Below are 20,713 nucleotides of genomic sequence, written 5' to 3'. Positions count from 1 at the left end.
TTTGTCCGTTCATTCCGTGTAGCGTAAACCCAGTATTAAACATACAATTAATTTACCACAGAACTTTAAAGCGGATCAACTCTTAATTAAGTCCTAAACTACAACTAACTACATAAATCACAGTATACATCACATCCAAACAAATGAAATACCGTATACAAAAAGGTGGTAGTCAGTCGGTCAGTCAGACAATCCAATTCGCTAATAGATGCAAAGAGTGGATCCGACAACAAAACAAACGGAATAGAGAAGCTTCGGAACTGAGGGTTGAACACATCCTCATGCACGTCTCCATCACAACCCCACTTTTGCGCAGCTGATGCTGGCTATTTAATTAGGAATTAAAGGGAAAGCGTCCTATTGGAAGGAGCTGCACTGAGACGGTTCAGAAAAATTCAGGGCCGTCACAATATATATATAGTTTTAAATAGTAACGAACAAAAGAGGAATCAGATAAAATACCCCAGAATGGAGCTATATACAGGGAGTACCAGATCAATGTGGAGCTATATACAGGGAGTACCAGATCAATGTGGTGCTATATACAGGGAGTACCAGATCAATGTGGTGCTATATACAGGGAGTACCAGATCAATGTGGAGCTATATACAGGGAGTACCAGATCAATGTGGAGCTATATACAGGGAGTACCAGATCAATGTGGTGCTATATACAGGGAGTACCAGATCAATGGGGAGCTATATACAGGGAGTACCAGATCAATGTGGAGCTATATACAGGGAGAACCAGATCAATGTGGAGCTATATACAGGGAGTACCAGATCAATGTGGAGCTATATACAGGGAGTACCAGATCAATGGGGAGCTATATACAGGGAGTACCAGATCAATGGGGAGCTATATACAGGGAGTACCAGATCAATGTGGAGCTATATACAGGGAGTACCAGATCAATGTGGAGCTATATACAGGGAGTACCAGATCAATGTGGAGCTATATACAGGGAGTACCAGATCAATGTGGAGCTATATACAGGGAGTACCAGATCAATGGGGAGCTATATACAGGGAGTACCAGATCAATGTGGAGCTATATACAGGGAGCACCAGATCAATGGGCAGAGGTACGAGCTACTTGAGTTTGATATATACATGAGGTAAAGAGAGTAGGCACCCGGATAGATAATAATAAGAGTAAAGTAAAGAAATATAAGGTTGTTAGTAAGTAGGTTGTGTGAGTTTTGTTTGTGTGTGCGTGCATGCGTTTGTTTCTGTGTGTGTTCATGTGCTGTGTGTTCATATGTAAGTTGTACTTCCGGCGCCGACAGAGATGGCCGCCTCGCTTCGCGTTCCTAGGAAGCTATGCATTTTTGTCAACATTTTTTACGTGTTATTTCTTACATTAGTACCCCAGGTCATCTTAGGTTTCATTACATACAGTCGAGAAGAACTACTGAATATAAGATCAGCGTCAACTCACCATCAATACGACCAATAATATGATTTTCGCGACGCGGATCCTGTGTTCTGCCTTTCAAACAGGACAACGGAATGGATTCCATGCAGCGACCCAAAAAAACGACTCCGAAAAAGAGGGAAACGAGGCGGTCTTCTGGTCAGACTCCGGAGACGGGCACATCGTGCACCACTCCCTAGCATTCTTCTCGCCAATGTCCAGTCTCTTGACAACAAGGTTGATGAAATCCAAGCAAGGGTAGCATTCCAGAGGGACATCAGAGACTGTAACGTTCTTTGCTTCACGGAAACATGGCTCACTGGAGAGACGCTATCGGAGGCGGTGCAGCCAGCGGGTTTCTCCACGCATCGCGCCGACAGAAACAAACATCTTTCTGGTAAGAAGAGGGGCGGGGGCGTATGCCTTATGGCTAACGAGACATGGTGTGATGAAAGAAACATACAGGAACTCAAATCCTTCTGTTCACCTGATTTAGAATTCCTCACAATCAAATGTCGACCACATTATCTACCAAGAGAATTCTCTTCGATTATAATCACAGCCGTATATATCCCCCGCCAAGCAGACACATCGATGGCTCTGAACGAACTTTATTTGACTCTTTGCAAATTGGAATCCATTTATCCGGAGGCTGCATTCATTGTAGCTGGGGATTTTAACAAGGCTAATCTGAAAACAAGACTCCCTAAATTTTATCAGCATATTGATTGCACAACCAGGGGTGGAAAAACCTTGGATCATTGTTACTCTAACTTCCGCGACGCATAAAAGGCCCTGCCCCGCCCTCCTTTCGGAAAAGCTGACCACGACTCCATTTTGTTGATCCCTGCCTACAGACAGAAACTAAAAAAAGAAGCTCCCACGCTGAGGTCTGTCCAACGCTGGTCCGACCAAGCTGACTTCACACTCCAAGACTGCTTCCATCACGTGGACTGGGATATGTTTCGTATTGCGTCAGATAACAATATTGACGAATACGCTGATTCGGTGTGCGAGTTCATTAGAACGTGCGTTGAAGATGTCGTTCCCATAGCAACGATTAAAACATTCCCTAACCAGAAACCGTGGATTAATGGCAGCAAACTGAAAGTGCGAACCACTGCTTTTAATTAGGGCAAGGTGACTGGTAACATGACCGAATACAAACAGTGCAGCTATTCCCTCCGCAAGGCTATCAAACAAGCTAAGCGTCAGTACAGAGACAAAGTAGAATCTCAATTCAACGGCTCAGACACAAGAGGCATGTGGCAGGGTCTACAGTCAATCACGGACTACAAGAAGAAAACCAGCCCAGTCACGGACCAGGATGTCTTGCTCCCAGGCAGACTAAACAACTTTTTTGCCCGCTTTGAGGACAATACAGTGCCACTGACACGGCCTGCAACGAAAACATGCGGACTCTCCTTCACTGCAGCCGAGGTGAGTAAGACATTTAAATGTGTTAGCCCTCGCAAGGCTGCAGGCCCAGACGGCATCCCCAGCCGCGCCCTCAGAGCATGCGCAGACCAGCTGGCCGGTGTGTTTATGGACATATTCAATCAATCCCTATACCAGTCTGCTGTTCTCACATGCTTCAAGAGGGCCACCATTGTTCCTGTTCCCAAGAAAGCTAAAGTAACTGAGCTAAATGACTACCGCCCAGTAGCACTCACTTCCGTCATCATGAGGTGCTTTGAGAGACTAGTCAAGGACCATATCACCTCCACTCTACCTGACACCCTAGACCCACTCCAATTTGCTTACCGCCCAAATAGGTCCACAGACGATGCAATCTCAACCACCCTGCACACTGCCCTAACCCATCTGGACAAGAGGAATACCTATGTGAGAATGCTGTTCATCGACTACAGCTCGGCATTCAACACCATAGTACCCTCCAAGCTCGTCATCAAGCTCAAGACCCTGGGTCTCGACCCCGCCCTGTGCAACTGGGTACTGGACTTCCTGACGGGCCGCCCCCAGGTGGTGAGCGTAGGCAACAACATCTCCACCCCGCTGATCCTCAACACTGGGGCCCCACAAGGGTGCGTTCTGAGCCCTCTCCTGTACTCCCTGTTCACCCACGACTGCGTGGCCACGCACGCCTCCAACTCAATCATCAAGTTTGCGGACGACACAACAGTGGTGGGCTTGATTACTAACAACGACGAGACGGCCTACAGGGAGGAGGTGAGGGCCCTCGGAATGTGGTGTCAGGAAAATAACCTCACACTCAACGTCAACAAAACTAAGGAGATGATTGTGGACTTCAGGAAACAGCAGAGGGAACACCCCCTTATCCACATCAATGGAACAGTAGTGGAGAGGGTAGCAAGTTTTAAGTTCCTCTGCATACACATCACAGACAAACTGAATTGGTCCACCCACACAGACAGCATCGTGAAGAAGGAGCATCAGCGCCTCTTCAACCTCAGGAGGCTGAAGAAATTCGGCTTGTCACCAAAAGCACTCACAAACTTCTACAGATGCACAATCGAGAGCATCCTGGCAGGCTGTATCACCACCTGGTACAGCAACTGCTCCGCCCACAACCGTAAGGCTCTCCAGAGGGTAGTGAGGTCTGCACATCGCATCACCGGGGACAAACTACCTGCCCTCCAGGACACCTACACCACCCGATGTTACAGGAAGGCCATAAAGATCATCAAGGACAACAACCACCCGAGCCACTGCCTGTTCACCCCGCTATCATCCAGAAGGCGAGGTCAGTACAGGTGCATCAAAGCTGGGACCGAGAGACTGAAAAACAGCTTCTATCTCAAGGCCATCAGACTGTTAAACAGCCACCACTAACATTGAGTGGCGGCTGCCAACACACTGACACTGACTCAACTCCAGCCACTTTAATAATGGGAATTGATGGGAAATGATGTAAAAAATATCACTAGCCACTTTAAACAATCCTACCTTCTATAATGTTACACACCCTACATTATTCATCTCATATGCATACGTATATACTGTACTCTATATCATCTACTGCATCCTTATGTAATACATGTATCACTAGCCACTTTAACTATGCCACTTTGTTTACATACTCATCTCATATGTATATACTGTACTCGATACCATCTACCGTATCTTGCCTATGCTGCTCTGTACCATCACTCATTCATATATCTTTATGTACATATTCTTTATCCCCTTACACTGTGTATAAGACAGTAGTTTTGGAATTGTTAGTTAGATTACTTGTTGGTTATTACTGCATTGTCGGAACTAGAAGCACAAGCATTTCGCTACACTCGCATTAACATCTGCTAACCATGTGTACGTGACAAATACAATTTGATTTGAAGTGGAATAGTCATTGATAGAGGTCAAGTGTACGTCAATCTGCAGGTGGTTTAGCCGCGCTGTGGAATACTAATGTCTCAGATAAGTGAGCAAGGTTGGCAACAACAACAACATGAAATAAAAAATAGCATGTCAGAAACCGGAGGGAAGTTCATTTTTCTTCCAACCAGGATTGATTAAATAAACCTTTGTTTACCATAAACTCATTTACATGTTTGCCTGCTGCCTACACAAGTAGACTAGGTGACAGAAGTTCTTGACTCCTGTGTGTGGATTCAAATAAAAAACAAGCATTGATTGTGATTATGATAGGGTACTGCATTTACATGACCGTTAGTAATAACATGATGATGACGTTAACATTCACAGGGAGGACTATACTCTTACCATTGTGATTAGGGATATACTTATGATTAATAGTAGCACTTTGCAATTCTAGTCTCATTATGTATTTTGAGTTTTAAATGTCAGATTATAATATTGGAACCAGCAATTATGGACAATTATCAACTTATATATTCAAGAAGATAATTGTATTTTTACATGAAATGGGAACATTTGGTAGTCATTTTACGAGCAGAACGGCACTGTCAGGAGGAGAAGCTTCATTTCCAAACGTTTCAAGCGGTCCAAACCATTCGGTTTTGAGATAGGGGTGTCACCAATGCTGTTGTATTTAGTATGTATGTCATAGCTAACATTCAAAGATCCATTACAAGCTCAAGGGGCCACACAAGTTCAACTATGACAATGACTGTGGTCATTTGCATGACAATTAATAGTTTCCTAAAATTCTGTAATCGTCACAGCCCTAGTTGGACCCTATCTTTTTTCCTCGTCTCTCTCTTTCATCCTGTATCCTTTTGTCACCTCTCTCTCTCTCTCTCTCTCTCTCTCTCTCTCTCTCTCTCTCTCTCTCTCTCTCTCTCTCTCTCTTTTTAATATATATATATATATATATATATATATATATATATATATATATATATATATATATATATACTGCTCAAAAAAATAAAGGGAACACTTAAACAACACAATGTAACTCTAAGTCAATCACACTTCTGTGAAATGAAACTGTCTACTTAGGAAGCAACACTGATTGACAATAAATTTCACATGTTGTTGTGCAAATGGAATAGGCAACAGGTGGAAATTATAAGCAATTACCAAGACACCCCCAATAAAGGAGTGGTTCTGCAGGTGGTGACCAGACCACTTCTCAGTTCCTATGCTTCCTGGCTGATGTTTTGGTCACTTTTGAATGTTGGCGGTGCTTTCACTCTAGTGGTAGAGTGAGTCTACAACCCACACAAGTGGCTCAGGTAGTGCAGCTCATCCAGGATGGCACATCAATGTGAGCTGTGGCAAGAAGGTTTGATGTGTCTGTCAGCGTAGTGTTCAGACCATGGAGGCGCTACCAGGAGACAGGCCAGTACATCAGGAGACGTGGAGGAGGCCGTAGGAGGGCAACAACCCAGCAGTAGGACCGCTTCCTCCACCTTTGTGCAAGGAGGAGCAGGTGGAGCACTGCCAAGAGCCCTGCAAAATGACCTCAAGCAGGTCACAAATGTGCATGTGTCTGCTCAAACGGTCAGAAACAGACTCCATGAGGGCCCGACGTCCACAGGTGGGGGTTGGGCTTACAGCCAAACACCGTGCAGGACGTTTGACATTTGCCAGAGAACACCAAGATTGGCAAATTTGCCACTGGCGCCCTGTGCTCTTCACAGATGAAAGCAGGTTCACACTGAGCACATGTGACAGTCTGGAGACGCCGTGGAGAACGTTCTTCTGCCTGCAACATCCTCCAGCATGACCGGTTTGGCGGTGGGTCAGTCATGGTGTGGGGTGGCATTTCTTTGGGGGGCCACACAGCTTGTGCTCTCCAGAGGTAGCCCGACTGCCATTAGGTACTGAGATGAGATCCTCAGACCCCTAGTGAGACCATATGCTGGTGCGGTTGGCCCTGGGTTCCTCCTAATGCAAGACAATGCTAGACCTCATGTGTCTGGAGTGTGTCAGCAGTTCCTGCAAGAGGAAGGCATTGATGCTATGGACTGGCCCGCCCGTTCCCCAGACCTGAATCCAATTGAGCACATCTGGGACATCAAGTCTTGCTCCATCCACCAACGCCACGTTGCACCATAGACTGTCCATGCTTTAGTCCAGGTCTGGGAGGAGATCCCTCAGGAGACCATCCGCCACCTCTTCAGGAGCATGCCCAGGCGTTGTAGGGAGGTCACACAGGCACGTGGAGGCCACACACACTACTGAGCCTCATTTTGACTTGTTTTAAGGACATTACATCAAAGTTGGATCAGCCGGTAGTGTGGTTTTCCACTTTAATTTTGAGTGTGACTCCAAATCCAGACCTCCATGGGTTGATAAATTTGATTTCCATCGATCATTTTTGTGTGATTTTGTTGTCAGCACATTCAACTATGTAAAGAAAAAAATTATTTAATAAGAATATTTCATTCATTCAGATCTAGGATGTGTTATTTTAGTGTTCCTTTTATTATTTTGAGCAGTGTATATATATTCATACATCAGCAGAAGTAGGCACTATTCAGATAAATAAATTACGGGGGGGGGGGGGGGGATTGCTCAGCTCCCAATCCAAAGGATTGATGGTGTAATTAGTTTCTATTTAAAAGCTCATAAACAGGTTGTTTTATCCCATCTATCATTTCGACCCCTCTTCTCAGAGTCCAGCCTTCTACATAGTCAGGGTGCCAGAATATAACCCTTCTTTCCTTTCCACCTCCAATGAATCAGATTCCCTGGCCTTTGTCTTGTGTTTTGTCCTCTTAACAGTGGAATCAATACAGTCTAAATCCATGACCTTCTCCTTACTGGAAAAGTAATTGTCCTACCAGTCCATCTGCACAGAAGTGGACAGGAAAATAGATGTTTCTTTATCTTTCTGTGTAAACTACACTCAGTGACATGGCTTCAGGCTATGTAATGGTCCTAATCTGGCCCCCATTACCTGAATATATCCTAGTGTTGAGTGATGTGTGTGCATGTCTGGTTGCCTGGCGAAGCTGGCCCAGCTGGCCCAGCTGCTACATTGGGACAGATGGAGGTTGTTTATTTCCCAGTCAGTCAGTTAAAGAAGAAAAACATTCTCCATTACAACGGTACCATGTGCCTTTCACTGATATACAGTACATTTAGATAACACCTAATAACAAAGACTAGCTGTACAGTACGAACAGAACCCTCATGAAAGAGGAAATGGATAGCTGATGGTAGGGAATGAACAGACACTGTATTCTGTATTCATTATTAAAGCTATCCTGATTTTGTACTTCGTTTAAAAAACAAACATGTGTTATCTGTTTTTGCTTATTCTTGTTTTTGTGTGGTTTCTCAGCTTAATGGGTTCCCTGGTTGTCTAGGTGACCACCTGTCTGTCAGCAGCCCGGATGGTCCATTCAGTCTCTGCCTCCTGCGTGAGGTCACTCACCTCTACCTGTTAGCAGCCTGCACGGGGTTCACGCCGATGGCTCGGGTGATCCGATTGGCCCTCCAGGACCTGGGCTCACTCAGGTGAAATACACTGTCATGGATCCACCCAGAAACAACCACTAGTGTTGCCCCTTCCCCCTAAGCACTTCATGTAGATATGAAAGACTTGGAAAGGTATAAGCAGTATGGAAAATATATTGCCTATCCTGTCAAATATACTGCTGTACTCTGACTGCTGTGCTTATTGCAAGGCTGTCATTGTTCTCTTTCTGAGGATGTGAATACATTGTAAAGGACAAGAATGTCATTGTTCTCTTCCTGAGGATGTGAATACATTGTAAAGGACAAGGGTGTCATTGTTCTCTTTTCTGAGGATGTGAATACATTGTAAAGGACAAGAATGTCATTGTTCTCTTTTCTGAGGATGTGAATACATTGTAAAGGACAAGAATGTCATTGTTCTCTTTTCTGAGGATGTGAATACATTGTAAAGGACAAGGGTGTCATTGTTCTCTTTCTGAGGATGTGAATACATTGTAAAGGACAAGGCTGTCATTGTTCTCTTTCTGAGGATGTGAATACATTGTAAAGGACAAGGCTGTCATTGTTCTCTTTCTGAGGATGTGAATACATTGTAAAGGACAAGGCTGTCATTGTTCTCTTTCTGAGGATGTGAATACATTGTAAAGGACAAGGTTGTCATTGTTCTCTTCCTGAGGATGTGAATACATTGTAAAGGACAAGGCTGTCATTGTTCTCTTTCTGAGGATGTGAATACATTGTAAAGGACAAGGCTGTCATTGTTCTCTTTTCTGAGGATGTGTATACATTGTAAAGGACAAGGTTATTCTGATGGCGTCAGATCTTTGTGTCTTCTAGGAAAACCAAGCTGATGTTCTTCAACAGACAGGAAAGAGACATCCTGTGGCACTCTGAACTTGATGGCCTCGCTGCTAAAGATGAGAGGTGTGTGGTCATTCTGAGGTTGGCTGCGTTAGATGTCAGCAAGACTGACCCTCTGTAGTGAATCTAATCATCAGCGTGTGTGTGTGTGTGGTGTGTGTGTGTGTTCGTTCTTGCCCACTCCAGATGTCTATGATTGCATGTCTTCATGGTGTGTGACTACTCCCCATCATTACCATATTGACTAGATTCTCATGTGAACCATTACCTGTGAAGCAGCATTAACACGTACATGTTGTCTTGCTGCTAGGCTAGGCAGAGAATGTTCTCTCTCGTGTTCTCTGTCAGTGTACAGTATGTTCTGATGGATCCGTCTGTCAATTGGTAAGGCAGAAGATACATTTGTTTCTTACATTCTATGGTTCCAGGTGGAGTATGTTCTGTCAGAGCCATGTGATACAATAGAACATAATAGAACCTATGTTTCCAGGTTCCAGGTGGAGTATATTCTGTCAGAGCCGTGTGATTCCTGGACAGGCAGGAAGGGGCTGTTTGAGGCCTCCATGCTGACTGACTTCCTGGTTAGACCTGAGGGGTCAAAGGTCTTTGTGTGTGTGGCCCCTCAGCCTTCTCCGAGCTGACTGTGGGGTGAGTGACGCTCCACACCCCTCTACACACTCCAGTTAGGCATTTAGCCAGACGACAAGTAGCCTAGTGGTTAGAGCGTTGGACTAGTAACTGAAATGTTGCAAGATCGAATCCCCGAGCTGACAAGGTAAAAATCTGTCGTTCTGCCCCTGAACAAGGTAGTTAACCCACTGTTCCTAAGCCGTCATTGAAAATAAGAATTTGTTCTTAACTGACTTGAATAGTTAAATAAAAAAAACATTTCTAAATATAGAGGCCATGCTGTATGTTTTAATGTTAATGTTGATTTAGTAGATTCAAGCTATTTCAGGCTATGTAGTGCAAGGAAGTTAACTTGTATAACATTGGATAACTTTTCATAACTTTTCCCACCTTTAGGCTTTCTGACTCCTCTCACTTCTCTCAATCTCCCTCCTCTCTTTCTCAGGTTGGTGAGACAGCATTCAGTGAAGAGGAGTTTCATGAGTTCCAGGGCTGAGTGTCAGTCTCAGACCTGATATATCTCAACTTCACAGCCTGAGGTGTCAACGGGACTGTGTGTGTGTGTGTGTGTCTGTGTCTGTGTGTGTGTCTGTGTCTGTGAGTGAGAGAAAGAAGACAATTTGTGAGAGTGTCTGGGAGAGAAGATATGTTGTTAGGCTGCAGGCCAATGTGTTTTTTGGCACAATGTTCTTCTATGCACTGTAGACTGAACTGATGGATCTGACTCCTGTGGTTAGCAGCGATACCAGAGACCCACAGAGGCTCTTTGAATCTGGAAGGAAAGCAGCTGTCTCTCTCTCTCGCTCCCTCTCTCTCTGTGTGTGTCTCTCTCTCTCTCTCTCTCTCTCTCTCTCTCTCTCTCTCTCTCTCTCTCTCTCTCTCTCTCTCTCTCTCTCTCTCTCTCTCTCTCTCTCTCTCTCTCTCTCTGGTGCTTTGGAACATGGATGGTCAGTCATTCTCTCTGGTCGCTTAGGATGTGACCGCTGGGCTCTGAGCTGGTGAATCACACACAAAGGATGAATGCCCAATTTCTTTCTCTCTCTCTCTCTCTCTCTCTCTCTCTCTCTCTCTCTCTCTCTCTCTCTCTCTCTCTCTCTCTCTCTCTCTGTCTCTCTCTCTCTCTCTCTCTCTCTCTCTCTCTCTCTCTCTCTCTCTCTCTCTCTCTCTCTCTCTCTCTCTCTCTCTGTCTCTCTGTCTCTCTCTCTCTGTCTCTCTCTCTGTCTCTCTCTCTCTCTCTCTCTCTCTCTCTCTCTCTCTCTCTCTCTCTCTCTCTCTCTCTCTCTCTCTCTCTCTCTCTCTCTCTCTCTCTCTCTCTCGTGTGCTTTGGAACACGGATGGACAGTCATTCTCTCTGGTCGCTTAGGATGTGACCGCTGGGCTCTGAGCTGGTGAATCACACACAAAGGGTGAATGCCCAATTACCCAGCAGCACTGAACCCTCAGGTCAACATCATCAGCTCACTGTCTGTCTATGTCTGTACCAGAGCTTTTTGAACCATCCTGTCCTTGTACACTCCTCTGCTCTGACCACAGAGAGAGAGGTCTGGGGTTGTTTATGAGAGGTCACTACCATGACCACAGAGAGAGAGGTCTGGTGTTGTTTATGAGAGGTCACTACCATGACCACAGAGAGAGAGGTCTGGGGTTGTTTATGAGAGATCACTACCATGACCACAGAGAGAGAGGTCTGGGGTTGTTTATGAGAGGTCACTACCATGACCACAGAGAGAGAGGTCTGGGGTTGTTTATGAGAGGTCACTACCATGACCACAGAGAGAGAGGTCTGGGGTTGTTTATGAGAGGTCACTACCATGACCACAGAGAGAGAGGTCTGGGGTTGTTTATGAGAGGTCACTACCATGACCACAGAGAGAGAGGTCTGGGGTTGTTTATGAGAGGTCACTACCATGACCACAGAGAGAGAGGTCTGGGGTTGTTTATGAGAGGTCACTACCATGACCACAGAGAGAGAGGTCTGGGGTTGTTTATGAGAGGTCACTACCATGACCACAGAGAGAGAGGTCTGGGGTTGTTTATGAGAGGTCACTACCATGACCACAGAGAGAGAGGTCTGGGGTTGTTTATGAGAGGTCACTACCATGACCACAGAGAGAGAGGTCTGGGGTTGTTTATGAGGTCACTACCATGACCACAGAGAGAGAGGTCTGGGGTTGTTTATGAGAGGTCACTACCATGACCACAGAGAGAGAGGTCTGGGGTTGTTTATGAGAGGTCACTACCATGACCACAGAGAGAGAGGTCTGGGGTTGTTTATGAGAGGTCACTACCATGACCACAGAGAGAGAGGTCTGGGGTTGTTTATGAGAGGTCACTACCATGACCACAGAGAGAGAGGTCTGGGGTTGTTTATGAGAGAGGTCACTACCATGACCACAGAGAGAGAGGTCTGGGGTTGTTTATGAGAGGTCACTACCATGACCACAGAGAGAGAGAGGTCTGGGGTTGTTTATGAGAGGTCACTACCATGACCACAGAGAGAGAGGTCTGGGGTTGTTTATGAGAGGTCACTACCATGACCACAGAGAGAGAGGTCTGGGGTTGTTTATGAGAGGTCACTACCATGACCACAGAGAGAGAGGTCTGGGGTTGTTTATGAGAGGTCACTACCATGACCACAGAGAGAGAGGTCTGGGGTTGTTTATGAGAGGTCACTACCATGACCACAGAGAGAGAGGTCTGGGGTTGTTTATGAGAGGTCACTACCATGACCACAGAGAGAGAGAGGTCTGGGGTTGTTTATGAGAGGTCACTACCATGACCACAGAGAGAGGTCTGGGGTTGTTTATGAGAGGTCACTACCATGACCACAGAGAGAGAGGTCTGGGGTTGTTTATGAGAGGTCACTACCATGACCACAGAGAGAGAGGTCTGGGGTTGTTTATGAGAGGTCACTACCATGACCACAGAGAGAGAGGTCTGGGGTTGTTTATGAGAGGTCACTACCATGACCACAGAGAGAGAGGTCTGGGGTTGTTTATGAGAGGTCACTACCATGACCACAGAGAGAGAGGTCTGGGGTTGTTTATGAGGAGTTCTGATCATTAAATCTGACTTTTGTTGAAGAAGTAATGAGAATTTCCAACCTGCTGTTGGCATATACCCTCCTACAGAGAGTTATTATTATTTAGATAGCTGTTCTGGCTGTGCTGCTGCTGTTCTGTCTGTTCTGCAGCCTGTGGTTCTGTTTGAGAGAGACTGATGGTTAAGCTGACCAGTCTTCAGAATCAGTACTTTTACTCTCTCTCCCTCTTCTCGATCTCTCGCTCTTTTATCTCTCGCTCTCTCTCTCTCCCCACTCTCTCTTTCCCCTCTCTCTCTTTCTCTCTCACAGGTTGATGTTGTAGTACTCACAGTAGGGGATACATACCAATTGGAATACATTACGCAATACATTACACAACTATATAAATGTATATAAATAATGAAATTATATTTTTATTAAATGTATTTATTTAATTCATTAATACCTCGAGCCCACAGTGAGTAAGTGTTTGATGCAGTTAAATTATTCTAAAATGCGTCTGGGAACCCTGACCGTGCGTCCTTGACTCTTTCTCACTTTTGTGAAATACACGAGGTTGGTAAAGGCACCAACTATCGTGATTTCTCCTCGTGGAACATCAAACTGCCAGACCGAACTATGTCAAACCTGCAGAGTTCTATGAGAGAGTTCTATGAGAGAGTTCCATGAGAGAGTTCCATGAGAGAGTTCTATGAGAGAGTTCTATGAGAGAGTTCTATGAGAGAGTTCTATGCTATGAGTGCTCCCTCTGATGTAGCTCCGCTATTAACCTAATAAGAGGGGCTCTCATCTGGCCGTTTCCAGCTGCAGTCAGTCCGTCTGCCTCTTTAGATGTATCCTTTCAGACTGGGTGAAAATGGAACAAAATGTCCATGAAATTGAAGGTATATTTTCATGAAATCTCGTAGATGTCGTTTTGGAGGAAGAAACCTTTATATTGGACATTGCATTTACATTTACATTTAAGTCATTTAGCAGACGCTCTTATCCAGAGCGACTTACAAATTGGTGCATTCACCTTGTGACATCCAGTGGGACAGTCACTTAACAATAGTGCATCTAAAACTTAGGGGGGGTGGGGTGAGAGGGATTACTTAACCTATCCTAGGTATTCCTTAAAGAGGTGGGGTTTCAGGTGTCTCCGGAAGGTGGTGATTGACTCCGCTGTCCTGGCGTCGTGAGGGAGTTTGTTCCACCATTGGGGGCCAGGGCAGCGAACAGTTTTGACTGGGCTGAGCGGGAGCTGTACTTCCTCAGTGGTAGGGAGGCGAGCAGGCCAGAGGTGGATGAACGCAGTGCCCTTGTTTGGGTGTAGGGCCTGATCAGAGCCTGGAGGTACTGAGGTGCCGTTCCCCTCACAGCTCCGTAGGCAAGCACCATGGTCTTGTAGCGGATGCGAGCTTCAACTGGAAGCCAGTGGAGAGAACGGAGGAGCGGGGTGACGTGAGAGAACTTGGGAAGGTTGAACACCAGACGGGCTGCGGCGTTCTGGATGAGTTGAAGGGGTTTAATGGCACAGGCAGGGAGCCCAGCCAACAGCGAGTTGCAGTAATCCAGACGGGAGATGACAAGTGCCTGGATTAGGACCTGCGCCGCTTCCTGTGTGAGGCAGGGTCGTACTCTGCGGATGTTGTAGAGCATGAACCTACAGGAACGGGCCACCGCCTTGATGTTAGTTGAGAACGACAGGGTGTTGTCCAGGATCACGCCAAGGTTCTTGGCGCTCTGGGAGGAGGACACAATGGAGTTGTCAACCGTGATGGCGAGATCATGGAACGGGCAGTCCTTCCCCGGGAGGAAGAGCAGCTCCGTCTTGCCGAGGTTCAGCTTGAGGTGGTGATCCGTCATCCACACTGATATGTCTGCCAGACATGCAGAGATGCGATTCGCCACCTGGTCATCAGAAGGGGAAAGGAGAAGATTAATTGTGTGTCGTCTGCATAGCAATGATAAGAGAGACCATGTGAGGTTATGACAGAGCCAAGTGACCTGGTGTATAGCGAGAACAGGAGAGGGCCAAGAACAGAGCCCTGGGGACACCAGTGGTGAGAGCGCGTGGTGAGGAGACAGATTCTCGCCACGCCACCTGGTAGGAGCGACCTGTCAGGTAGGACGCAATCCAAGCGTGGGCCGCGCGGAGATGCCCAACTCGGAGAGGGTGGAGAGGAGGATCTGATGGTTCACAGTATCGAAGGCAGCCGATAGATCTAGAAGGATGAGAGCAGAGGAGAGAGAGTTAGCTTTAGCAGTGTGGAGCGCCTCCGTGATACAGAGGAGAGCAGTCTCAGTTGAATGACTAGTCTTGAAACCTGACTGATTTGGATCAAGAAGGTCATTCAGAGAGAGATAGCGGGAGAGCTGGCCAAGGACGGCACGTTCAAGAGTTTTGGAGAGAAAAGAAAGAAGGGATACTGGTCTGTAATTGTTGACATCGGAGGGATCGAGTGTAGGTTTTTTCAGAAGGGGTGCAACTCTCGCTCTCTTGAAGACGGAAGGGACGTAGCCAACGGTCAGGGATGAGTTGATGAGCGAGGTGAGGTAAGGGAGAAGGTCTCCGGAAATGGTCTGGAGAAGAGAGGAGGGGATAGGGTCAAGCGGGCAGGTTGTTGGGCGGCCGGCCGTCACAAGACGCGAGATTTCATCTGGAGAGAGGGGAGAAAGAGGTCAGAGCACAGGGTAGGGCAGTGTGAGCAGAACCAGCGGTGTCGTTTGACTTAGCAAACGAGGATCGGATGTCGTCGACCTTCTTTTCAAAATGGTTGACGAAGTCATCTGCAGAGAGGGAGGAGGGGGGGGGGGAGGATTCAGGAGGGAGGAGAAGGTGGCAAAGAGCTTCCTAGGGTTAGAGGCAGAAGCTTGGAATTTAGCGTGGTAGAAAGTGGCTTTAGCAGCAGAGACAGAGGAGGAAAATGTAGAGAGGAGGGAGTGAAAGGATGCCAGGTCCGCAGGGAGGCGAGTTTTCCTCCATTTCCGCTCGGCTGCCCGGAGCCCTGTTCTGTGAGCTCGCAATGAGTCATCGAGCCACGGAGCGGGAGGGGAGGACCGAGCCGGCCTGGAGGATAGGGGACATAGAGAGTCAAGGGATGCAGAGAGGGAGGAGAGGAGGGTTGAGGAGGCAGAATCAGGAGATAGGTGGGAGAAGGTTTGAGCGGAGGGAAGAGATGATAGGATGGAAGAGGAGAGAGTAGCGGGGAGAGAGAGCGAAGGTTGGGACGGCGCGATACCATCCGAGTAGGGGCAGTGTGGGAGGTGCTGGATGAGAGCGAGAGGGAAAAGGATACAAGGCAGTGGTCGGAGACTTGGAGGGGAGTTGCAATGAGGTTAGTGGAAGAACAGCATCTAGTAAAGATGAGGTCGAGCGTATTGCCTGCCTTGTGAGTAGGGGGGAAGGTGAGAGGGTGAGGTCAAAAGAGGAGAGGAGTGGAAAGAAGGAGGCAGAGAGGAAAGAGTCAAAGGTAGACGTGGGGAGGTTAAAGTCGCCCAGAACTGTGAGAGGTGAGCCGTCCTCAGGAAAGGAGCTTATCAAGGCATCAAGCTCATTGATGAACTCTCCGAGGGAACCTGGAGGGCGATAAATGATAAGGATGTTAAGCTTGAAAGGGCTAGTAACTGTGACAGCATGGAATTCAAAGGAGGCGATAGACAGATGGGTAAGGGGAGAAAGAGAGAATGACCACTTGGGAGAGATGAGGATCCCGGTGCCACCACCCCGCTGACCAGACGCTCTCGGGGTGTGCGAGAACACGTGGGCGGACGAAGAGAGAGCAGTAGGAGTAGCAGTGTTGTCTGTGGTGATCCATGTTTCCGTCAGGGCCAAGAAGTCGAGGGACTGGAGGGAGGCATGGGCTGAGATGAACTCTGCCTTGTTGACCGCAGATTGGCAGTTCCAGAGGCTACCGGAGACCTGGAACTCCACGTGGGTCGTGCGCGCTGGGACCACCAGAGTAGGGTGGCCGCGGCCACGCGGTGAGGAGCGTTTGTATGGTCTGTGCAGAGAGGAGAGAACAGGGATAAACCGACACATAGTTGACAGGCTACAGAAGAGGCTACGCTAATGCAAAGGAGATTGGAATGACAAGTGGACTACACGTCTCGAATGTTCAGAAAGTTAAGCTACGTAGCAAGAATCTTATTGACTAAAATGATTAAAATGATACAGTACTGCTGAAGTAGGCCAGCTGGCAGTGGGTGCGTTGTTGACACTACACTAATCAAGTCGTTCCGTTGAGTGTAATAGTTTCTGCAGTGTTGCTATTCGGGGGCTAGCAGGCTAGCTAGCAGTGTTGTTTACGTTACGTTGCGTTAAAAGAACGACAATAGATGGCTAGCGAACCTAGAAAATCGCTCTAGACTACACAATTATCTTTGATACAAAGACGGCTATGTAGCTAGCTAAGTAGCTAGCTACGATCAAACAAATCAAACCGTTGTACTGTAATGAAAATGAAGTGAAAATGTGATACAACCTGTGAATGCGACCGGGTAGTTGAGTTCTATACAGAAGACGTTGGCTAGCGTTGGCTAGCTGTTGGCTAGCTAGCAGAGTCACCTACGTTAAGGACGACAAATAGCTGGCTAGCTAACCTCGGTAAATTAAGATAATCACTCTAAGACTACACACTCTAAACCTAAACAACACAATTATCTTGGATACGATGATACGATGATACGAAGACAGCAAAGACAGCTATGTAGCTAGCTAACACTAAACTAATCAAGTCGTTCAGTTGAGTGTAACAGTTTCTCCAGTGCAGCTAATCAGTGGACGTTAGCTAGCTGGCTAGTGAAGACTACGTTAGGACGGCGAAATACGATAATTACGCAATTATCTTTGATACAAAGACGGCTATGTAGCTAGCTGAGAAGAAATTGCTAAGATAAGACAAATTGCTAAGATAAGACAAATCAAACCGTTGTGATATAATGAAATATAATGAAAAAGTTATACTACCCGTTGGAGCGACGTGCAGATGCGACCACTCGCTCCAACCGGAACCTGCTGTCCTCTGCTTTTAATTTCCCTCAGCAATACTTTGTCCTACTCATCATCACCGATGGGAAGATCACAGACCTTGGACGCTATCGTCGCCTGCCCATGTCCATCATCATCATCGGGGTGGGCGAGGCCAACTTCAAGGCCATGGAGTTTTCTATCTTGAGTTTTTGTTTGGTTGCCCCGCTGTTGGCACTCATCCCATCACACTGTTATTCCGTCCTCTGCAGGATCCTAAGGAAGCCCTCGCCCAGAGCGTCTTGGCTGAAGTGCCAAATCAACTTGTGTCCTACTTCAAGATGCTGAAACTAGATCCAGTCAATGTTGCTGCCATCAAGACATGAATGTATGCGATCTTGGCCTTTTCCATTTTTTCTCTAATTTATACTCTCTAGATCGTATGGAAGGTGCCATTTAAAAACCCTACCCTGCGTGGCATTTACGTTTTAATAACATCAAAGTACATCATGTCATGGTCATTTTCTTCCTTTTGCACACAAAATGAATTTCAGCAATACTAACCACTGAACATAACCATTTCAAAGATCACACCTGTCAATGTAACACTCAAGGCCATGCTACGTGCAATACTATAAGTCAAGCTTCTATGGATGAAAAGTACTTGATGAAAGTACCCGTTTGTATTTGTCATGCGAAACAATGACTGAAATGTGTTGGGTTCTGTTTTTTAAAGAAATACACAAGCTGATTATTTCGATTGGTTTTGTAGCTCATCTAATGTTGATCTAACCACATCTCTTTTAATACATATCCAGCTCTGTACATCATGCACATTATAACTAGCATGTCAGTCGTATGAGCTGTCCTGAAGCAAATGAAAAGATGCACAAAACATTTTTGTTGTGTCGAGATTCAGAGCCCTGGTTGTATTGTGTTGTTTCTGGCTGAAATGTACTACAGTAAATTAATTAATTAAATCCTTCGCCTCAGGGAAGAGGAAATTCAAATGTGCAGGGGAATGATATCACAACCACACCAGGAAGTAGAGGATTTTAAATACTTACACTGAAAGACACATATGCAAATCTGCAATTATCCACGGAAAAATACACCCTGCAGTCTCTCTTGCTCACTCTCTGTGTCCGTCTGTTTCTCTTCGCCCCCCCCCATCTGCCCTCCGGACCGTCTATACACACACACAGTGTTATCTTAGTAAATGGCATCATGTTGGTGGCCAGCCCTTCCCTGTATGAGTAAAGGTTCCCCACCCACTAGGCAATATGATGAAATTGCATGTCTTGGCAGATGAAAATCAAAGGTCTCCATAGATGAAAAACACTGTGTGTGGCTCTGATTCTCAATGAGCTTTATGGTATCTACCTTCAGGAGGGGGTGTGGAGTCTGTCAACGGGAGTGTAATAGCTTTGGCATTAGGAATTCTAAGTGGTTAGCTTCATTGGAGGGGAAGTGGCTTCACAGGGTGAGGGCATGTTCTAAGTTGTACATGGGGTACTTTCAAGGGAAATAATGGAGAGGTGAGGTCACATTGATATCAACATCTGTTGTCATGGCATTACAGATGCAATTCAGTGAATTTGGTTTTACTGATATGACATATGTAGTGCAAATAGCATATTGTTCCACACAGGTGAGAAAGCCCCTTTCCAGTCTAGCAGCAGCAGCTCTATGATTGACTGAAAGCTGAAGGGAATTGTGGAGGTGAGGTGAATACTAGTACTTGACACACAGAGTGGTGCTTGAGACTGGAGTGGCACTCACTATCTGTCGTCTGCCACCACCACCACTAACATTACTCACTGTCACCACCACCACTAACATTACTCACTGTCACCACCTCCAATAACTGCTGCTGCATATATTGATCTTGGTTGGGCATTACAAGCCTCCATTCACTGTAGTGTAGGTGAAAAGAAAATGCAAATGACAAATTATACGTTTTTCTGGGTTGGAGAGAAGTTTGTTGTTGAGCAAATCAATCAATCCTGACCCCTTAACATTCAGCTTCGTGCTCCCCAGATCTGTCCACTCCAACGTACAGCTGACGTGACATAGTGGAGAAGAGTATCTTTAGAGAGAATCCATTAGACCAGATGCATGTTTTACTAAGCTGCTTCCTTCAATGAGATGTCTGATCCACTTTGTACATGAGTTCATGTGAGCTCTTACACACAGAATTATTCATCATTTTGAAGTGCACGACCACCACTCCCCAGCGATGTGGAGCTTGATCCCAGCTTCATTTGTCTTCTAATTGCGATCCCCTCCCTGTGTGAGTTCCACACAACAGCAGCTTTTATCAGGAGACAAGAAAGGTTTACTCCTCCTGAGGCCTCCTCCCACTGAGTTTAGGTCTTTGATGACACGACTCCCCCTCTGGCTTTAGTGGAGTTGTGACCAGCGGGAGAGAGGCTTTGCTGAAACACTTCAAATCATGGGTCTATAACTAAAGCAGGTTTTCCTGTTCTTTCTGTAGCAGAGAAACAAAGGAACCCAGAGGAACAAATATAACCTCATTTCAACAGTTTATTGAATGTATCGTGTTGCAAAGAATGATTCACAATAACTGACAGTAATTATGTTTAACTATGCTGAATGCTTGGACATTTTTACTAAATTAAATGTTTTACTTTTGATTAATAAACTTTGCAAATCGAGAAGCATGGGGATAAGGAAAGGTGACAGAAAGACAGGTTCAGCATGATTATCCAGACAAGAAATCCCATCAATCGTCAATAACCCATCAAGTGCCTGGGAAAGTTATTTGACTAGACCCTAATGGACAGAAGATCCACATGTACACTGTGCTGGATGTACCAGCACAGTGTCCTCCCCCGAATTACCTGGCCACTAACCCTGTATGAGGTCACCTCATCAGCAACAGGCACGAGAGAGAATTGCGAACTGAGACCTACGCAGATGGCTTGGCGTGCCTCTGAGCTTCTCATGTG

The 20,713-nt window shown here is 46.2% G+C and overlaps 1 pseudogene; it reads left to right on the top strand.

Annotated features, from left to right (window-relative positions):
• LOC123997320 overlaps positions 1 to 18,127 on the top strand; it is a 32,997-nt pseudogene extending 14,870 nt beyond the window's left edge.
• The last annotated feature ends 2,586 nt before the right edge of the window (positions 18,128 to 20,713 follow it).

Source organism: Oncorhynchus gorbuscha, linkage group LG15 (assembly GCF_021184085.1).
Source record: "Oncorhynchus gorbuscha isolate QuinsamMale2020 ecotype Even-year linkage group LG15, OgorEven_v1.0, whole genome shotgun sequence".
NCBI lineage: Eukaryota > Metazoa > Chordata > Actinopteri > Salmoniformes > Salmonidae > Oncorhynchus > Oncorhynchus gorbuscha.
The sequence above is the reverse complement of the archived record's forward strand: the minus strand, read 5'-3'. Positions and strand labels throughout refer to the sequence as shown.